Below are 18,608 nucleotides of genomic sequence, written 5' to 3'. Positions count from 1 at the left end.
GTTTCCATTGTTGTTGACCAAATAACAGTGACGTTCAAATTTTCTGTTTTGCTGTTCGTTATCTACATATCCATCGGTGTGATGGACACGAGATTGGTCAAGCGACGACAGCGTGTTTTTAATTTTTTGCCTCGACCAAAATAATTTCTCGGACTTTCGCGTGCGAATCGCGACACGACACGACACGACACGATCAGCCTCTCGTGTTCTCACCGTCACGCTCTTTGGAATGGAGCCAGTACGATTTACTACCAGACAGCTAGTCGCCGCGTCCACGATTCCACTTCGTAATCATAGAGCAGCCTCATAAATAATTGTGTTGTTCTTCCTCCCTCTTTCGCAGCAACGGCGGATACGGGTTCTTAATTAACAGTGATTATCACGCAACGGCCACGAGAGAGAGCTAGGCTCTGCGAGACTTTCAGCACCGGTTTCAAGCATCATTATATAATTCCGAATTTTTGTTACGTTACAGCAAAATTACATTAAATAGCGAGGGATTTATATGTTGTAAAGTATTTTTTTTATATCTCTAATATAACTATAATATGTGTAATTTCTGAAAGTCTTTTTATTTTCAATATTTTGAATTCTTTTTTAATTCTCTTCATTTTCAATAGTTTTTCAAATTTAAATTCACTATTTTGAAAACTAGAAGTTTCGTATAATATTTATTTTATTATAGATTCAATAAATCTATAAGATACTATGATAGACAAAAGACCCCCTGCTGTTTGGAACATTCTTAAATCTTGGCAATTGACACATTGCTCTATCCGTTTACCCTGAGTCAATTAACCATTTAACATCGAGAGAGTCTCAGCAGACTCGTCAATGGAAAATTTTCCATGAGACAATATCATGAATAAATATACGCACAGCTTTTGTATCATGCATGAAAATTGCATTGAACGGCTATCTGAATTTTTGATCATACATTTTTAACTGAGAGAAACCGGATATTAATTTACACACAGTAAAATGGCATTTATCATATATAAAGAAATATACGATTTTATCATGTTATAACATTTATTTTCTATAATATTAATTGATGCATGTCTAATAACAGTTAATTCCATGACGCAGATGTATCACGCGTCGGTAGATTTTTCTTCGCTTCACTTTGAAGTAAACAACTCGCTCAGAAGAAAATGCTTAATGTCGCGATTATTTATAAAGAGATTTCTTTTAAAATCGATAATATGATTATATGCGGAAATATCTCTTATAATTCATCTTCAAGATTGGATTTTCTTAATTTTTCGCTTATCAGTGTGTCTAGAATATCGAACAACAGATCAATAAGAAATATAACATGGACAATCATCGCAAGATGTTTCAGCTGCAAATTTTTCGAGTAGACTTACGTTAGGAAATGATGAATAAAATCTTTTAGATTTTAGCTAGAGCGATCTGAAAGTTTTGAAAATTATAAATAGTTATCGCACATAAAGGAAGCGTATTGACAAATGCACCATAATGTATCTTGCTATGCTCTTACGTCATCTTGTTTTTACGAGTTTTGATGCCGACATCTGTGGTCAATATTTACCGCTATCTTGCTGCATGGCAACGCAAAAGCATCTTATCACAGCGACAACTTTCGACCTCAGACTGCATGTGTGCAGACTGCAGAATGGATAAAAATACGTGAATTACGTTGTGGCGCGACGGGTTATCGAACTGGCCCCTCCGTAGTTTTCGCGAGCTATGATTACGCGTAAATCGATATCACGTATCAGCGGTCAATGGCATTAGATCTGGTTGGCGACGGATGCGAATTTGCGCGCACTATGACATTATTTATGGTGAAAATCGGGACATGGAAGACATGCTCGTTTAAGTACGTATAAATACACTTGGTTGCCGTACACTCGTATTTATAAAGTACAATAAATAAAAATTCTTTGAAATATCGTCCCACGTATTTTGCCTCAAGAGCTCGCAATTCTTGATGTAATAGTTCCTGTTTCGCGTGTATGCACTATATTGCAGAATATTCTAATTATAGAAATACCAACTCTCTATATGGATTCGGTTACCTCGCGATAAGTAGCGCACGTCTTATCGCGCGAACGTAACTATTTGCATAATGATAATGCAGGTAAATTATACACATGAATCAGTATGAACCCAACGGCGTCACTAAAAGCGTTTACGCGACGTCACGTATGCGTATGTGCTTTTTATCAGAGATACAGTCGGGAGCGGATCGTTTCCTCATGCCAGCGGAAATTTTGTGGTTTGGAAATTCTCGCCGCTCATAATCTGCTGATAAGAGAGCTTATCTTAAAACAATAGGTTCTCACACGTGCTACTTAAAGTGACATTGAAAGTAGTAATTTCACTATTTTCATGGCTAAATTTTTCAAGTACACGTAATAAGTTAAAAGTGTTGACTATTCATAAGCGTATTTGCATACAATGAATAAATAAGATATCACATTTCGATAAAAGTATAATAACGCATGCGGTACATACGATGCGCGATATTATTATCTCATGCAATGAGAGAATTCATCACCATGAGAGTTTGCTTCACCAAACGTTCATTCTTAACAAGTTCATACGTGTGTGAAGTTAGCCCCGCACTTTTTGAATTTCATCTTTTTCTTGATTGTGCTGAATTGTGCTACATTTGTGCCATATTGTGCCGCAAACCGCAGTTCAATATCTCAAACCGTTTTCGAAAAAAAAAATAAAAAACGAAAAATTTGGTAGCCCCGCACTTTTCGAATTTTGAATTTTCATTAATTGTGCTGAATTGTGCTAAGTTTGTGCCATATTGTGCCGCAAACCGCAGTTCAATATCTCAAACCGTTTTCGAAAAAAAAATAAAAAACGAAAAATTTGGTAGCCCCGTACTTTTCGAATTTTGCTGACTTTTTTTATCAATCTCTTTCCATTTTACCTACTACTTTCGATAGTCGTTCATTTTTCTTGACTAGCATAATTCAGCACAATTTACTAAATTCGATTATGTACCATCGTTTGGACGGTATGGAGTTTTGCATTTTTCTATTCCTAAACCCTAAGTTCTTATTAGCGACTGTTTTGCAAAATCCAGTAATCTGACGAAATTGTGTCATTAGAAAAAGTTGTTGTGCTCGTCGATCGCAATCTGGTACAACCGAAAAAATTCGAAAATGTCAAATTTTTATTTCGCCCTCACCATTTTTTGGATAACTTTGACTAATCTTCACGATAATCCACGCTTCTTATGCATGTATTTCGTAGATTTTGAGTAGTACAATCCAGTACAACTCGCAGAATTCGATTATCGTTCGCCGTTCGTAAGTTATAAGAGTTTGAAATTTTCTATTCCTAAAAAACCGTTACACTTCAGTCCTAACTTTCTCTGTACTGCGATATCTAGCGGTCTGAGGAAATTTTGTCACTTGAAAAAGTTGTTGTGCTACTCTAGCACAATCCGGCACAAGTGGAAAAAATTCGAAAATGTCAAATTTTTTATTCACCCCCACCCCTTTTTCATTAATAATTATCGACTCTCAAATTTATTTCCGATTTTTATGCATGTCTCTCGTAGAGAATGAGTAGTACAACTCAGCACAACTCGCAGAAATTATATATTTGCCTTGCAATGTGATTTTATATGTTTTTTTAATCTATCTTTATGAATTTTTTTTATCGAAACGGAATGAAATATTCAAATTTTTCCAACGGCACAACACGACACAAGTTAACGCCAATTTGGAAAAAAAATTTGAGCTTAATCGCGAAAAAGTGCGGGGCTACCAAATTTTTCATTTTATTTTTTTTCGAAAATGGTTTGAGATATTGAATTGCGGTTTGCGGCACAATACAGCACAAACGGAGCACAATGCAGCACAATCAAGAAAAAGATGAAATTCAAAAAGTGCGGGGCTAACTTCACACACGTCAAGTTCATTCCGATCCTTGACAAACTTTCTAAAATGCCCGAGTTTCAGCGCATCACATTGTAGACGCAATGTTCCCTATTTATTGCGGGCGACTCTTTTAATCCTAATTGTAACAGTTCCCATGGCATAATTATAAAGATCTCGATCTGTGTTCTACATAAGCGTGTTTCTCGTACACGTGAACGTCTCATGTGAATAGGCGTGAACATGAGTTATCTTCATATGCGCGATGCTCCGTATAATCACTGTTGCCATGTGATAATTCCGTAATTCAATTCGCGTGTCCCGGAAGACAGGTGGATAAGCTATCAATTATTAATGAGCGCACATTTCGGCGACGTCAACGGTACATCATCCGGGATTATTTTTTAAGGAAACGTTGTGCCTAAGGCTTTAATTGAAGCATCACGTTTCATAAGCTATCAGAGGCACGTGCATGCAGGAAACTTAATATCTTTCTTCCTATCATCACTTAATAAGCGGCTCTTTATCAAATTAACGATTACAGCAGTAGAATATTATAATAATGATTTAAAAGAGTTATCAATGCAAAAAGTTTAAAGTCATTTCATTTTATGAATTAAAAAGATAAGTTTACGTATAAGTGAGTTGGTTTTTAGTGCACGTTGATAAATAATTTAATATGTACAACTAGATTCACATGCGATTATTATACATTATATGTTAATGTGCAGTATCGTATAAATCCTATAGTAGCGATATTATTTTTTATTTTCAATACATCACGACAAAATTCATTATCATGTGCTGACTCAGCTCATGTATAAGCTCGTCACAATCGTATTCCGTATTAAACGTGGATCGACGCGAATAATAAGCGAAACATGTGAGTCATGTATTTCTCGATCTACTTGGACGTTGCATGACTTCGTTATTGTCACGCGTGGTCGGTTTGTCTCTCAAGCGCTCCTTTTACTGTACGACTTAATGGATGCGTATCAAACGCGCGATAGGTATTAGGTAATCAAGAACCTGTTTTCCGGAAGGCACATCGAGCAACAATATCGACTGCAGACTGCCTTACGTGGCCTCGCGACAAGCTGAAAAACACTTCGGTCTACGATGATAACGCACTTGTCGACGAATAAACTTACGATAGTCTCGTTCCAGTTGTAAAGCGATTACCCTACGTCGCTCAGTTTATTCTTCGGTGAAGGTTTAAAACCAATGTTACAGACTTATCGAATATCGACTGTTCTATTTTTCGCAATGGAATGTGATATAGAGCAAGGTAGATTCTCTCATTTTCGGTGGTACCCAAAAACCTGAAATCGTGCAAAATTGCATTAATTATTAATACTTCAGTAAAATTTAAGTGATACCGAAGAACTCAATCATCGATATACCTGGCAATTTGCGTGATCACATTGGATGATTAGATATACACCACGTGTATAGTTACAACTCGTTTCAAGTCACGTGTGTTGAACATGTTCGCAGCATGCATACGGGTTTTACGTAACTTCCGGGGGCGTTCCATGGTATCCGTCACTTAATTTTTGTATTAAGATTTTATCAAGCTGAAAATTTTTATTAATTTATATATATTCGATTAAAAAGTATCTATAATGAATTGTGATTCCCCTCTCTCAACTCTCTTTCTCTCTCACATTTTAATTCCATTCGTTAAAACAATTCAACTTCTCCAAATCACTAAAGTGACGAAAGTGTACTTGTGAAACTTGAAATTTTACATATCACTCCCGTTGTTCTTCATAATTCCTATACACACATTGTGTCTCACGTTGATCGTAACGCGACGATTAGAACTCGAATAGACGACACCTATGGTAGCTATAAAATCCTATTTCAGTCGGAGAGACATTTCGTGAGCTCATCCTCCAGTTGCGCGTCGCGCCGTACTTATGCGTCACACAATCTGCTTAAGCGAGCGAGATGTTGAGAGTGTGGTAAGATTCACTTTCTAGCTTCTTAGGATTATTCAAAGATCTCTCGGGCGAAATGTGAGCCACGATTTTATGTAGTTACATTATCACGTATGCGCCCGTGCACCAGTATGCAAGAGTAGGCATACCCCGCAACACGCGCGTATCTCGAAACGAGTCTGAAATATTATTAACGTTAAATATAGAGCCCGTTTCAGACACGGCAAGGCTACCCACTGTAAATGCAGAACTCGCCTTTCACTCAATCCATTCTATCGGTTATTTCTGCGAGTGTTCCTGTCGCCTGTACAACACCATGGCGATTGTTCACTCAAAGGCAAAGCGTGCACGACGAACGCGTGATTGTTTAAAAGTGACGTGAGCTTCGAAAATATTTTCTCTTAACTTCTACAATTTATTATTTACGTTGTTCATCCTTGAACTTCGATTTTTATCGATCGCTTGTTCAAATAAACATAATCATCTCGCAACGCTTAAGGCTACTGCAAGATAAATGGCAGCTTAGGATCGTGAAGCATGTAGTACAGTATTTTCTCATCAGATTATGCAAGGGAATAATATTATTTACGACCGCCGGCCCTTTTTTCCATCGCTCGAGTGTCAACCGGAGTCTCAGGGGTCCACGTGGCTCAGGTTATTGCCCTTAGACCCTTAAATTGTACGTCTCAGGAGGAACGTGTGCCGAAAATGTGCTGCGATTCCGCGATGGGCGGGCATCAAATCGATGTTAGCGAATGCTCCATTACGGTGTCAATTAAGGCACGCCTGCAACTGGCATACATTCGCAATCTCCAAATTGCGTTGCCTGACATTCGAGACGGTAGATTATTACCGAACGATGACGTAAGGCGCTTCTTCCTACGTTGTATATATATATATATATACATGCATAATTGCTTGCCAGATGGAGTGGAAAGGCGGATGCAAAGGTCAGCAGTGATGCCTTACCTTGTCGAACGCGATTTTCTACGACGCGTTTTTGAAAGACGAAGCATACTGCTGCATCTAGCAATAAACTTTAAACGGAATGTGCTCCGGCCAGGTCTTCCGGTTGAAAGTGCAGTATTGTTCGCGCTTACTGCTATCTTTCGCTTTATACATGACCGACAATCTGAGATAGTGCAAATATAAAATCACGAGACTCATGGATTTACCGTTGTAAATTATAGCGTTTTGTGCAGTCTTGCGAGAAAGTGCGAAAACAATAAAACATAGATGTAATTGTTTATCGTATCAGTCGTCTGACTCAACTGATTGCATAGCTAAGTAAGTACACGCTGACGCACACTAACTTGTGCTAAGTCCCGCGACAAAACGCAATATTGTCGCAAATATCTTATCCTAACCACATGCAGTTATCACGTGCGGTGTACGTTTATCGCACAAGAACTCGAGACTTTCAATGTAAACATAAATGTGTACGCAATTGAAACCGAAAAATAGTTATCTAGACAAGTTGCTTTACATATGCGTAAATTTGTTTAGAAAATTCCTTTCAACGATATTGTAAAATCTACTTTAATTTTTTTTCATATTAATTGGAAAAAATTATTCTAAGAACTATAAGGTAATCTTTTTTTATTGTGTAATTAATTTATTATTTTTGTTAATTATTGCGTTATTATTATCAATTAATTTGCGCAATTTATATTAATATTATATAAATTAATATTACATATTAATGTTATATATATTAATATACAGGGTGAGGCACCTAAAACAGGCCACCTGAATATCTCGGTTGTTATTGATGATAGAAAACAATGTGTCAGACCAAACTTGCATGGCTTCGAGGGACACATAATTTGTTCTAAATAGTTTTTTATTAGGTGGACGCGTAGAGGTCATATAAAGGTCAAATTCGTTTTTTTAAATGGTGTGATATGTTTTTTTTACGTACCTACGTCTAGTAGAGCGTTTGAAGATGCGCACATTGATCTACGGGTCAAAATCATTCAATGTCACTGAAGGCTAAAATTTCTAAGGGCTAGAACTTTTTCATTTCTGAATGTACGGTATTTTCAATAGCAGAGAACTCTAAGCAATATAAAATAAATTATTTTCCCTTGCAGTTGGTCTTCAGTGACCTTGAATGATTTTGATCCGTAGATCAATGTGCGCATCTTCAAACGCTCTACTAGATGGTACGTAAAAAAACATATCATACCATTTAAAAAAACGAAGTTATATAACCTTCATATGACCTCTACGCGTCCACCTAATAAAAAACTATTTAGAACAAATTATGTGTCCCTCGAAACCATGCAAGTTTGGTCTGACACATTGTTTTCTATCACCAATAACAGCCGAGATATTCAGGTGGCCTGTTTTAGGTGCCTCACCCTGTATAATATATATAATATAATATTATATATTAAATAGGAAGTACAGAAAGAGAGGAAGTCGACCAGTCAGACCAAATTCAGAAGATAACGTTCTAGACATATGTTGGTAGTCGTGCAGATAGCGTTGTAGTCTACCAATATAGGAGTCGTGAGTTCAAAACCGCTCTGTTCATCGAAAAGATCTTTCCGCTCGTTTTTCTTCCTTGCCCTTTCTGAGTCTCAAAGTGTTATCCATGCGTGATTTTCACTTAACACATGGACGTCAAATGAGACTAAAATGAACGACTCGTCGGACCGAGTTCCAAAGCCAATATTCATCGCCCTTTCATGGCACGAGTATTGGAGAAGTCGGTTACAATAATTTTCTTTTATTTCTTTTTTCTTTTCAGTATATAGACTGCCGTCCAGATACTCCAAATGCTTCGAAATATTTTTATTTCTGTCTTTTATTTTAAAAAGGAAAAAGGATAGAAATTGTTATGGAGTATTTGCAGCGCTAAATGGACTGCACCCTTAGTTTTATATTTTAGTATTACATTTAACCCTTAATAAACACCGGAAGACAGATAGAGATAGGCATCGCATGAAATACGTCACATATAATTGTCGCGGAGCGATTCCAGCAAACCGCCGGGTAAATTGCGTCGCAAATTGCGTCGCGGTAATTTTGTCTTCCGAGTGTGTCGTTCCCTTAAACGAAACACGTTAGAAGTGCCGCCTACGTGCGCCGTTAATTCGATAATCGATCGTCATACGTCACGGTCATTACCGAGGCGGCCGCGCGACTAAAACTCGATTACCAAGGAACAGCTCTAGGGACAGTTCTAAAGATAGAGGAGGACAGGATGCGCAGTATCATAAGATGCAAAAAGAACATTTGAGATTGAATGTTGCATGTCGAGGCACATAATCACGTCCGGTACAAGCGCATGCTCCTTTTTTGCGAGATTGAAAATTTCTCGATGGATAAGCAAGTTAATCCTCGTTAACGTGACACGTTTAATATGGCTTGAAGAGATATGTCGACATCGTCGATCCTTGAATTTATTTAACTGATGTCGAAGCAAATAATTCTACAAAACTTATACTACTTCGGGACTACAAATAATTATACGAATAATTAAATAAGCAGATAACTACACGAAATGCATAATAATTGTCATACTTGATTTTTCCCCGGAGTATTCTTTACATTGTTGCTATTTCTAACTGCAGAAACTATCAATGACACTACGTTTGCGTTAATTGTGGTCGCATATGGTAATGCAACACCGGAATCACGTGCGAAAAACGAGCACGAGCTCGATGAATGACGGGTATAGTACGTGCGCACGTCAGTAGACTATGTCATCTCGTGCCATGTGCGTATACATGCTCGAGTATGTACCACGAGACTGATTAGCGCGTGGATGTGCTAATAAATTAGATCCAATGATTTCGCGAAACTTGACACGTATGTACGCGCGGCGGTAATAAGTGCTAGTTTTTCGTGCTAACGTCATGTGTATTGTTTCAGGAGCTGACTTTTATCAATTTTACAATAACTTCAATATTATTCTATGCTTCAAACACTATCTCGTATCGAGGTATCGTATATCGCAGATGAAATGTATCTCTTGTGCCATTATTTTTGCGCAATAAAAATATATGTGTATCTACTGAATTAATTTAAATGCTCAATAATATAATATAATAAAGATTAAAATTATAAAGATTTTACAAAGTAGGCACGAGTGAGATCTTACATCACAAAAGTCAATTTGAGACTCAAGTTGTGAACAGCATCGCGAAGAATTCGTGTTTTTTTGCATTCTTTTATGGTAATAAAGTAGACATGTTTGTCTCAATATCTGAACCAGTCGGGAAGGCCAACATAAGCGATTGCGTATCTACGGCAGGCATTTAAATTGTCACTTCAATTAACCTCATACAAATCAGCTAGAGACCCCCTATAAAGACTGTTTATCTTATACCACGTGAGCGAAATCAATTAAATATGACTGTTGGACTTGCATGGAGAATCTGAATCATTTTGTCGGCCATCGTGAGTTTTCTCGTGACTCGTGTCACACTCATATGCATGTATGATCTCTCTGTGTATGATCTGTGTGTGTGTGTGTGTGTGTGTGTGTGTGTGTGTGTGTGTGTGTATTAGATTAATTAATCCTAAACCGCCGATCGCGTGCAATGTGTCCCATTGATGTCACATGTCGCGTTGATTCGCCGCAATTCTCTCGGCAGGAGAATCGAGAAGCTTCTCAGCATTTCCCGCGGAATGCGAATCACGCGGCACTCTAACAGTATGCAGAATCGTGGAGAGAAAAATTTCCGTCGCCGACACCGTTATTCGTCGTGTTTTCTACGTGCCGTTCCCGATAATCACGTCGTGCCGATAGCGATCGCGCGGCACGAGCGAACGAATTGCGACACACGGCATGATAAGGATGCGATCGCGACTTGATCGCGAGCACAAAGCACAAAGGGGAATTTTACTGAAGAGCTAAATATGACTCCGGAGCGACTAATACGTATTATTTCCGTCCATTTTTATCTCGCGATTAACGATGTGAACGATACTGATACAATTAATAAGGCATACCGAAATAAGCTTAATTACGTTCGTCTGATCTATATTATGAAGATATATCGAGATATGAACTTTCGATGCCGATACGACGCATGCGATATCTACGATTGAGCAGGTTTACTGGCAGGAATTTCGAGTGCCTGTCTGGGGCATTCCCGTCCTCGGTCACGAAATGTTTCTCGCTTGTATCATGCGTGTGTAATATCGGAAAACTTTTTCAATTAATTTACGCCGTTATTTGATTTTCAAGATAATCATAACATCACAATACCATTCCACATCAAACGTTAAGAGATAAAATTCTTTACAAAATGTCAAATAATAATTAAATAATGAAATTCTTTACAAACTGTCAAATGATAATTAAATAATAAAATAATATTGGTCTCTAAATAAATAAATGTGCATTTCGCTTACCGCTCCGCAGTAATTGGAGATGTTGCAATAATGTTTGCTTGAAAAATCTTTGCTGCGGAAGTCCCCGTTCACGTTTTATCTCAAAAATTCGAAACTTCGTTTTTCCAAGCTGCAGGGATAACCGGACGATCGATGTTATCTTCGTTCGTACCGTTTTCCGATTTGTTTGTCCGCTTTCGAAAACAAGTCCAACGTACAATTGGCCTCGTAGAATGCGTATTTCAAACGATACTGCACTCAACGATCCGCACCCGCGATTTACATCCAAGAAAAATACGTTCGGTCGTTCCTCCTTTTTCGAACTACCGTGGTAAACAGACATGTTGTCTTCCTACAAAACAAAAATTGTATAATTTACAAACATTTGTCGCTTTTATACAAGATGTGTACGCTTTATCTGCAAATCCTTCATTAATATTAATTTTTCAGTAAAGTATGTTAATTGTATTATTGACACGCATGCAAAGACGTAACATGAATTATAAGAATATTTGCAAATTGTGCAAAAAGATCAGGTCTCAGTAATCTCCCGGATATGTTTTGCGATGTAAGAATATTGTCGTAATGATATAGAGAATTCGCGTGCGAACTGGGCCAAATGACAGGTACTTGATCTTTCTTTGACATCCGAAATCTGAGAGGATCAGGAATTAATTGAAACGAAGGAACATGAGGCTCTCGCTCCTTGACGGTCTCTTTGGAGCCATTGGCTGGTCGCCATGACAACCCGGAGGGTCTATCCTCTCTGGTGATCACGAGGTCGGTAAGGACGTGCCTCAAGTGCCTTCATACCGTCAATTTTTACGTCTCTTTTCATGCGAATTAATTTCCCTTGGAAATCCGCGCCGGCTATTCTGCGGACTCGCATTGAGCTCTTTAGTGGTGAAGAAGCGACATCGCTTAAGGCCTGAAATATCCTAATATGTAATAAAAAAATGCCTTTCTACCACGTTGATTATTACGCCGTGAGAGCACTACGTAATTGCTATAAATATGAGACGCTATGTGTCGCAATTTAGTATCAATAAAATTGATTAATGAATGGACCGTCTTCACGTTTTACGTCATTATCGTGACGTAGATGCATGCGCTGCAGCATCTTCGTAAATTTAGCCCTTTTACAAGAAAGGCCTCTCTTAGTTGTTTTATAAAGAGTCATCCTTTTGCAAAGATTTTATAGAGAATTTTATAGAAAAACAAGAAGTCTTTTTTTATAAAAAGGGCAGAATTTACAAGTATCTTGCGACAAATACCCCTGCTCCATTTTTTAAAATATCTTAAGTTATTTCCATTAGATTACGTAGATGCAACTTCGCTTCCTTCTCTCGTGGAAGCCCGAGCAGAAAATATCTGACTATTACATCTAAGCTAAACCAGAATCGTGTGGAAATATTTTCGTGATCCGTTTTTTTTTCTTTTTTTTTAATCTAGATATAGAAAAGATCACAGCGTGTAAGCCTGAAAACTAGCGCAAAGAAACTCGGTCGTCTTATTTGGCAAGAGCCCATTATGCAACAGTTACTTATTTTATCTCCGACTCGAATGAATGATTTTCATGGGTCTGACTTGAAGTACGATTGTTAGATAATTTTGGTTCCATCGAAAACTAGTCAAACGGATAGAATCAGATAGAACGAACGTATCAGTGAATAATTTATCCTTACGGAATGATCACTTTGAGTCTATTATTTTATTTTATGTTATTTGTGAATCTTAAAACAGTATGATATATATCAAATGTTTCAAGGAAAAATTTTCCAGAAAAATAAAATACATTAATGAGTGACAGTACCTAGAAAAAAGCAAAGAAGAAATCTATTATTAGAGATTTAAAGTAGAACGGAAGTGAAAAGCGGTCAGATTTTAAAATATAACAAAAGTATTGCGTAATGCATACGAGAAGATCGGGATATCCCAATGGACCATTCGCCCACGGATCGTCATGACATCTCCAGGAATGAAACGGGCCATCGAATACCACGAAGCTGAAACTCGTTTTTAAGTAGTGAGTCACGGTTCCATTACCCTTTCCAAGGTAGTCCACGGTAAATCCAATGAGGAAAAATGAGAAATATACTTTACATCGTTCGTGTCGCAAAGCATGCACTCCAAAAATACTTCGTGTTCTTTTTTGTTGAGTCTGCTTATCTGCTTATATGCTTATATGCTTATAACGTATCAGCAAAAAAAAATATTTTTAGAATATGTTGTACGACCTTGTATAAGCTTTGAAAACATATTATTATTTCTATTATAATATTTCTGTTATTATAATTTTGCTTATTATCAAATTATCTGTGAGTAATACAATTAAATTGTAATTATAATATAATCTTATTTTTTGTTTGTCATTGACCATTTCACTGATCTCTCTTTTAGTTTGTACTGTATGTTATTTTCATTCTTTTTAACTTATGCGACTGATAATTATTATTTATTATGCACCTGTAAGCAATTTCAGTTATGTTTATCAAAGCCATGCCGCATATGTATATTGTACGAATTTGCATGAAAAATAGTTTGAAAAAGAAAAAAACAGAAATTTATTGTACAAGATCGCTTTTGTTCATGATTATCATGCTTGACAATGAAATTAAATACGCAACGTCTAGAGGAACAACGAAAAGCTAAAAGAAAATGTAGCAATGAAAATAATATTTATAAGAAGAGTAAATTTTTGTAAAAGATTTAATATAAATTTCTCAATAAGATCAAATATAATGCTTTCAAAAATATAATTGCGTTAATATTTTTTGTAAAAAAACTACAATAAAACACGTTACATATATTTGATCACGGACCTTGTGCCTCAAGCGTAAATATAGTTTACGTTGATCTAGCGTGCATCATGCGTGTCGGGCGCATTTTATTATACTTAGCGATTACATAACATCATTGAAATGTTAGGATCGTTTTTATGAAAACATTGCACAATATACGTTTGTGATAAGAACTCTAACTTGTTCCGAATAATTAAAAATCCGATTACGATGCTTTTTAATTCTTTATAACGAATTGCGTGAACCTGCGACGTAACTTACATAATGAATAACGTTAGCATCATGTAATAAGCATTCTTTTTTATTACAGACATTTATCTGTAAGAATTATATCAAAGAATGCAAATTTTTGCTAAACCTTATCATTTTGATTATCGATACCACGACACAAATCTAATTTTTTCATTTAAATATTTTTCATATTATTTCAATCATTATATCAATTACTGTGAGATTATTTGGATAAATTAAAATGTATATGTATTGCTTATCAGTAATCGCAAAAATATACAATACCATTTGCTCTCAAGAAAAGTATGACAGATCGTAAGATTATTTCCTTTGTAACCTGATGCTAATGGTTTGTCATTTTTCTTGACATGTCTATTTCTAGTATCAAAAATATCGAGATGTTTTGTAAGCAAGATCGATCTACATCCCATCGGTTGACGTAGTCTGCTGTTTTCCGCACATCGTTGTTTGCCATTGTTCGATGTTATTTGTTGGCTCATCTGTATTTCTTTGAAGCAAGTGTTCACGCACGGACATCCGCGATCTCTGAACTTATACATACTATATATTTGCAAAATGATAATACGTTTTTCTACAGCATTATTTTCGAACTTCTAACGCATGAGCGACGCGAATAAAGTCGATGTATTATGCTTTGTCAATACAAAAAAATCTTTCATATATTATAAATGAAATTAGTACTTCGACAATGTCGCACATTCCTCTAAAGCGTTATAAAATTGAAAATTTCATAAAACTTTTATATACTGAATTTTATGATTTTATAATAAATTTAGTTGACATAAGCTAGTTTATATAAAAAAGCGTAAATAAAAAAATTATATATTAATTATGCTTTTAATATAGCTAATGGAAAATAATGAAATCTAAAGAGTACGTGAAGGTAGAAGGGCAACTCGAATGATGCTACTGCGCGCGAGTATGTTGCTGCAAAAGCTATTACGGTCTAAAGGTGAAAGGTGGTAACCGTAATTTATAAAGGAGTTATTTCTTAGTTAAAAGGGTTTTAAGATTATGCGTACGGAAAACTGGTGACCCAATATATAATACAAGGAGGAGATCATCTTGGGTTTTTTATATATAGTTTGTTAGAATTTTTAATTTTACTTACGTTACTTGACACAAAAAATAAGATATTTTTTTATTTGAAATAATAGCAAACGTTCCTCTTCAACGTTTTTGCACTGTAATATCTTATGATAAGAAGCTACATGTCGTTATAAACTTGTTAAAATATTATTTTAACATTATATTAAATTATTAAAACATTTATATAATTAGAAAGAAATATTTATACATGCAAAGAAACCTGTCTTTATGCATGTATTTTAAATACCTCAAAAGATACATTACAAAGTTAATTTACCGAGAATTACAGCGACTTCCGCTCAATAGGACAGGTACATTTCATTTCATCATGAAGTTGTGGCATAGTAATAGCTCCCGGAAGTGCAAATTGTCTTCGTCGTCTATAATCAAACAGAAATTTTATATAACTGCGATACACCGGTATAAACGCATTCCCGTAACTATAAGTTATGAATCATGTGGCGTAACTACAAAAACAAACTTTACATAAAAACTCTTTTAATTTACGAGCCAATCGATAAATTGAATATTTATTAAAATTTTGTTAAAATAATTTATGGAAAAAACAAAAGGAAATCGATGTCGAAATCTCATAATTTAAAATCTTGTTTTTTTTTAAATTAACGAAAACTCGCAAGAAATATAAAAAAATTATATTGAAAAATTTTATATTTTGCATTTGCTATTTTCTCGCTGTAATTTTATCTTATCTATTTTCTAAGGAATATACATCACGTTCAAGCTGCGGGAATTCTCTGCCAAATCGTAAAATCTCATATTTACCTCGATCGATCGATTCGCGGAACGCTCCGCATAATTTATGCATCCATGAAAGAGAGACTTTATCGTGTGCAGTTTTTACGATTTGTTTCACAAACAATTCGTGTTTGCGACTGTGATTTTTGTCTGCTGATTTGCGACTCACGCGATTTATATCACTGCACGGAAGAAACCTGCGTGCCAAAAGCAGACGCACGTTGCCAAGACGTTCCATATACTCGGTGAGTTTTCTTACCTACCACGAACTCATTGTTTTGATACAAATTCTCACGATTATACAATTCCACCTTCGCACGAAACACTTCTAGATAGCTGAGAAATATATTTGAGCACCTTACTTCCTGTTCTTTCTTTGCGTGTAACAATTTTTTAAATTACGTGGCTGTATATAATTAATGTATATATCATAAAGATTTTCCTGATGTATTTATGTATCAATTGAAGTGCATTAATCTCGGAATTGTGAATTAATTTTGAAAGTTACTTTAAACCACATTTATGATGATGTCCGCAATTAAATATATAATTTTCTTGTGAAACTTTACAACTTCTCAAATTGAATATTTTGTGCGCACAGTTTGTATATTTCTCTAACTATAAATCTATTTACCAAATTCACGAAGAGAAAACTGAATGTTGCAAGATGTTTACCATACTACCACAAAGTATTACGATTCTTCGACCATCCCTTACGAGATAGTTCCCCTAGGTGCGATGTAGATTCTTACACAATAGATTTGCTTCTCCGAAGGGAGCAACGTATACGTTTCACTGCACAAGGCATAGCGACCTTTTCTTTGCCTTCCTATTTGAAGAATCGCAGATGTGCAAAAACCGTTGACATAAGAAAAGCCTTTCAGAACAGGATTCAACGGAGAAAGAAAATTTTACAAGACTTAGGGCCGATTGTTCCAACTTCTTCGTAAATTTATCCAACAGGTATCATATCTTCATCCCTTTTTTAGAACTTATCTGAAAAGAGGCAAAGATATGCTATCTGTCGGGTAAAACTTACCAAGAAGTTGAAACAATCGGCCCTTAAAAGAAATTATTACTTATATGTATTTACTAACGGGCAAAATTGATTATTTATTATTTGCACGAGATCAAGCAAATATTCCGACATGACGTTCATTGATCGCACGACCTTAGCCGGCGAAAGTAATAAATCATCATCAAGTTGTGCGAATGTCACATGTGCTCATACGCAACTTCTGCGAAAGCGTACGCAGAAACCTCGGGAAGTGAAGTATCGATCGGCCGAAGTCTGTATATATATACATATATAAATAACGCGACGTATGAACAAGATAAAAATATATATTCGTATTAATTGAAATAAATTCAGCTAAAAAAACTAAACTGAAAATAATATAAAATTTTGTAAAGATTAAATAGAATAATAAAATGGAATAAAATATCTAATTATCATTAAATTAAACTAGAGAAACGAATTATACGCGATATAATTTATAACTCAGTATTTCTGTTATATGTATGTATATATTGTGCATCATTTGCAGAATCTTATCCTGGAAGAACGCGTAAATAAAGGAAAAACATTAAGATGTTTATTGCTTTCGCGGCGTATTCTATTTATTTCAACGTGATGTTATATTTCAAGAGAAAGAGAAAAAAAACAAGTAACATCTAGACTGCGTATATTCTTTTATTCTCCGCGCTCATAAAACCTGTTAAATGCAAACCGGAAACGTAACGTTACCAAGCCGGTTCCAGAACAGGAATTGCGCGGTGTGCACGGTAGCACAATGACCGAAAGGTTTCCTTTTGCCTTTCATACGATGGTCACGATCGAGTGGAAACAAGCAAGGATACTGTCGGTTACAATTCATATCTATTGCTAACAACGCCGAGATATTTAAACTGCATGTACAAGTCGAGTCAGAGATAAAAATAATTGGTGGTTTAAACCGGGGAATTTATTATATACCGGCAAATTAACGTCGAAATCACCGAATATAATTTCGCCAAAATTATCAGTCATCTGTATGCGCGCGCGAATAAAGATGTTCACGTAATTGCACGTAACCGCGCGCGCGAAATGAGGATTGGGTGTGCGGAAGAGCAAATCAATACGAGACAATTTGAAGACACATTGACTACATTTATATTTTCATGGTTTACTTTATATACAAAGATGTAATTATATACCTATGTATATGTATATACATAGCATGTAAGGTATGTGTGTGCGTGTGTATACTGCATGTTTTACGTACATTACTACGAATCCTAACTGGTAGTCAGACTAAACGGAAGAACTTGGAAGTAGCTCAATGGTCATGCTCTTATAAAAAGTTCAAAAGACTATCTAGAGTAGGCTACAGGTAGAATCTAGTAGGAAATTACGAACGAAGTCGACTTCTTCTCCCTCACGCTCGATGCTCGCAATCACTCATTACTCGGCTCATCATCTAGCTACTATTTACAAAGATACGCGATATTTCACTGAACTCTTGACCTTCTTGGGTGACAACCGGTTGTTCGGGATTGCGTGGGATGAA

The 18,608-nt window shown here is 36.0% G+C and overlaps 1 long non-coding RNA gene across 5 annotated transcripts; it reads right to left on the bottom strand.

Annotated features, from left to right (window-relative positions):
- Window positions 1-658: 658 nt before the first annotated feature.
- On the bottom strand, window positions 659-17,355 carry LOC105277195. 5 transcript variants are annotated; one of them, XR_893570.3, is made up of 6 exons: window positions 16,087-17,355; window positions 15,581-15,683; window positions 11,183-11,513; window positions 5,273-5,446; window positions 5,021-5,191; window positions 659-2,271 (listed from the first exon to the last, which is right to left on the bottom strand). It is a non-coding gene; the product is annotated as an uncharacterized LOC105277195 (long non-coding RNA). The 5 variants fall into 5 exon arrangements; XR_893569.3 differs by having other exon boundaries at window positions 15,581-17,355; XR_002193132.2 differs by lacking the exons at window positions 11,183-11,513; window positions 15,581-15,683; window positions 16,087-17,355 and adding an exon at window positions 5,659-6,408.
- Window positions 17,356-18,608: the final 1,253 nt, after the last annotated feature.

This window comes from Ooceraea biroi, chromosome 3 (assembly GCF_003672135.1).
Source record: "Ooceraea biroi isolate clonal line C1 chromosome 3, Obir_v5.4, whole genome shotgun sequence".
NCBI lineage: Eukaryota > Metazoa > Arthropoda > Insecta > Hymenoptera > Formicidae > Ooceraea > Ooceraea biroi.
Note: the sequence above shows the minus strand (reverse complement) of the source record. Positions and strands in the feature narration are given on the sequence as shown.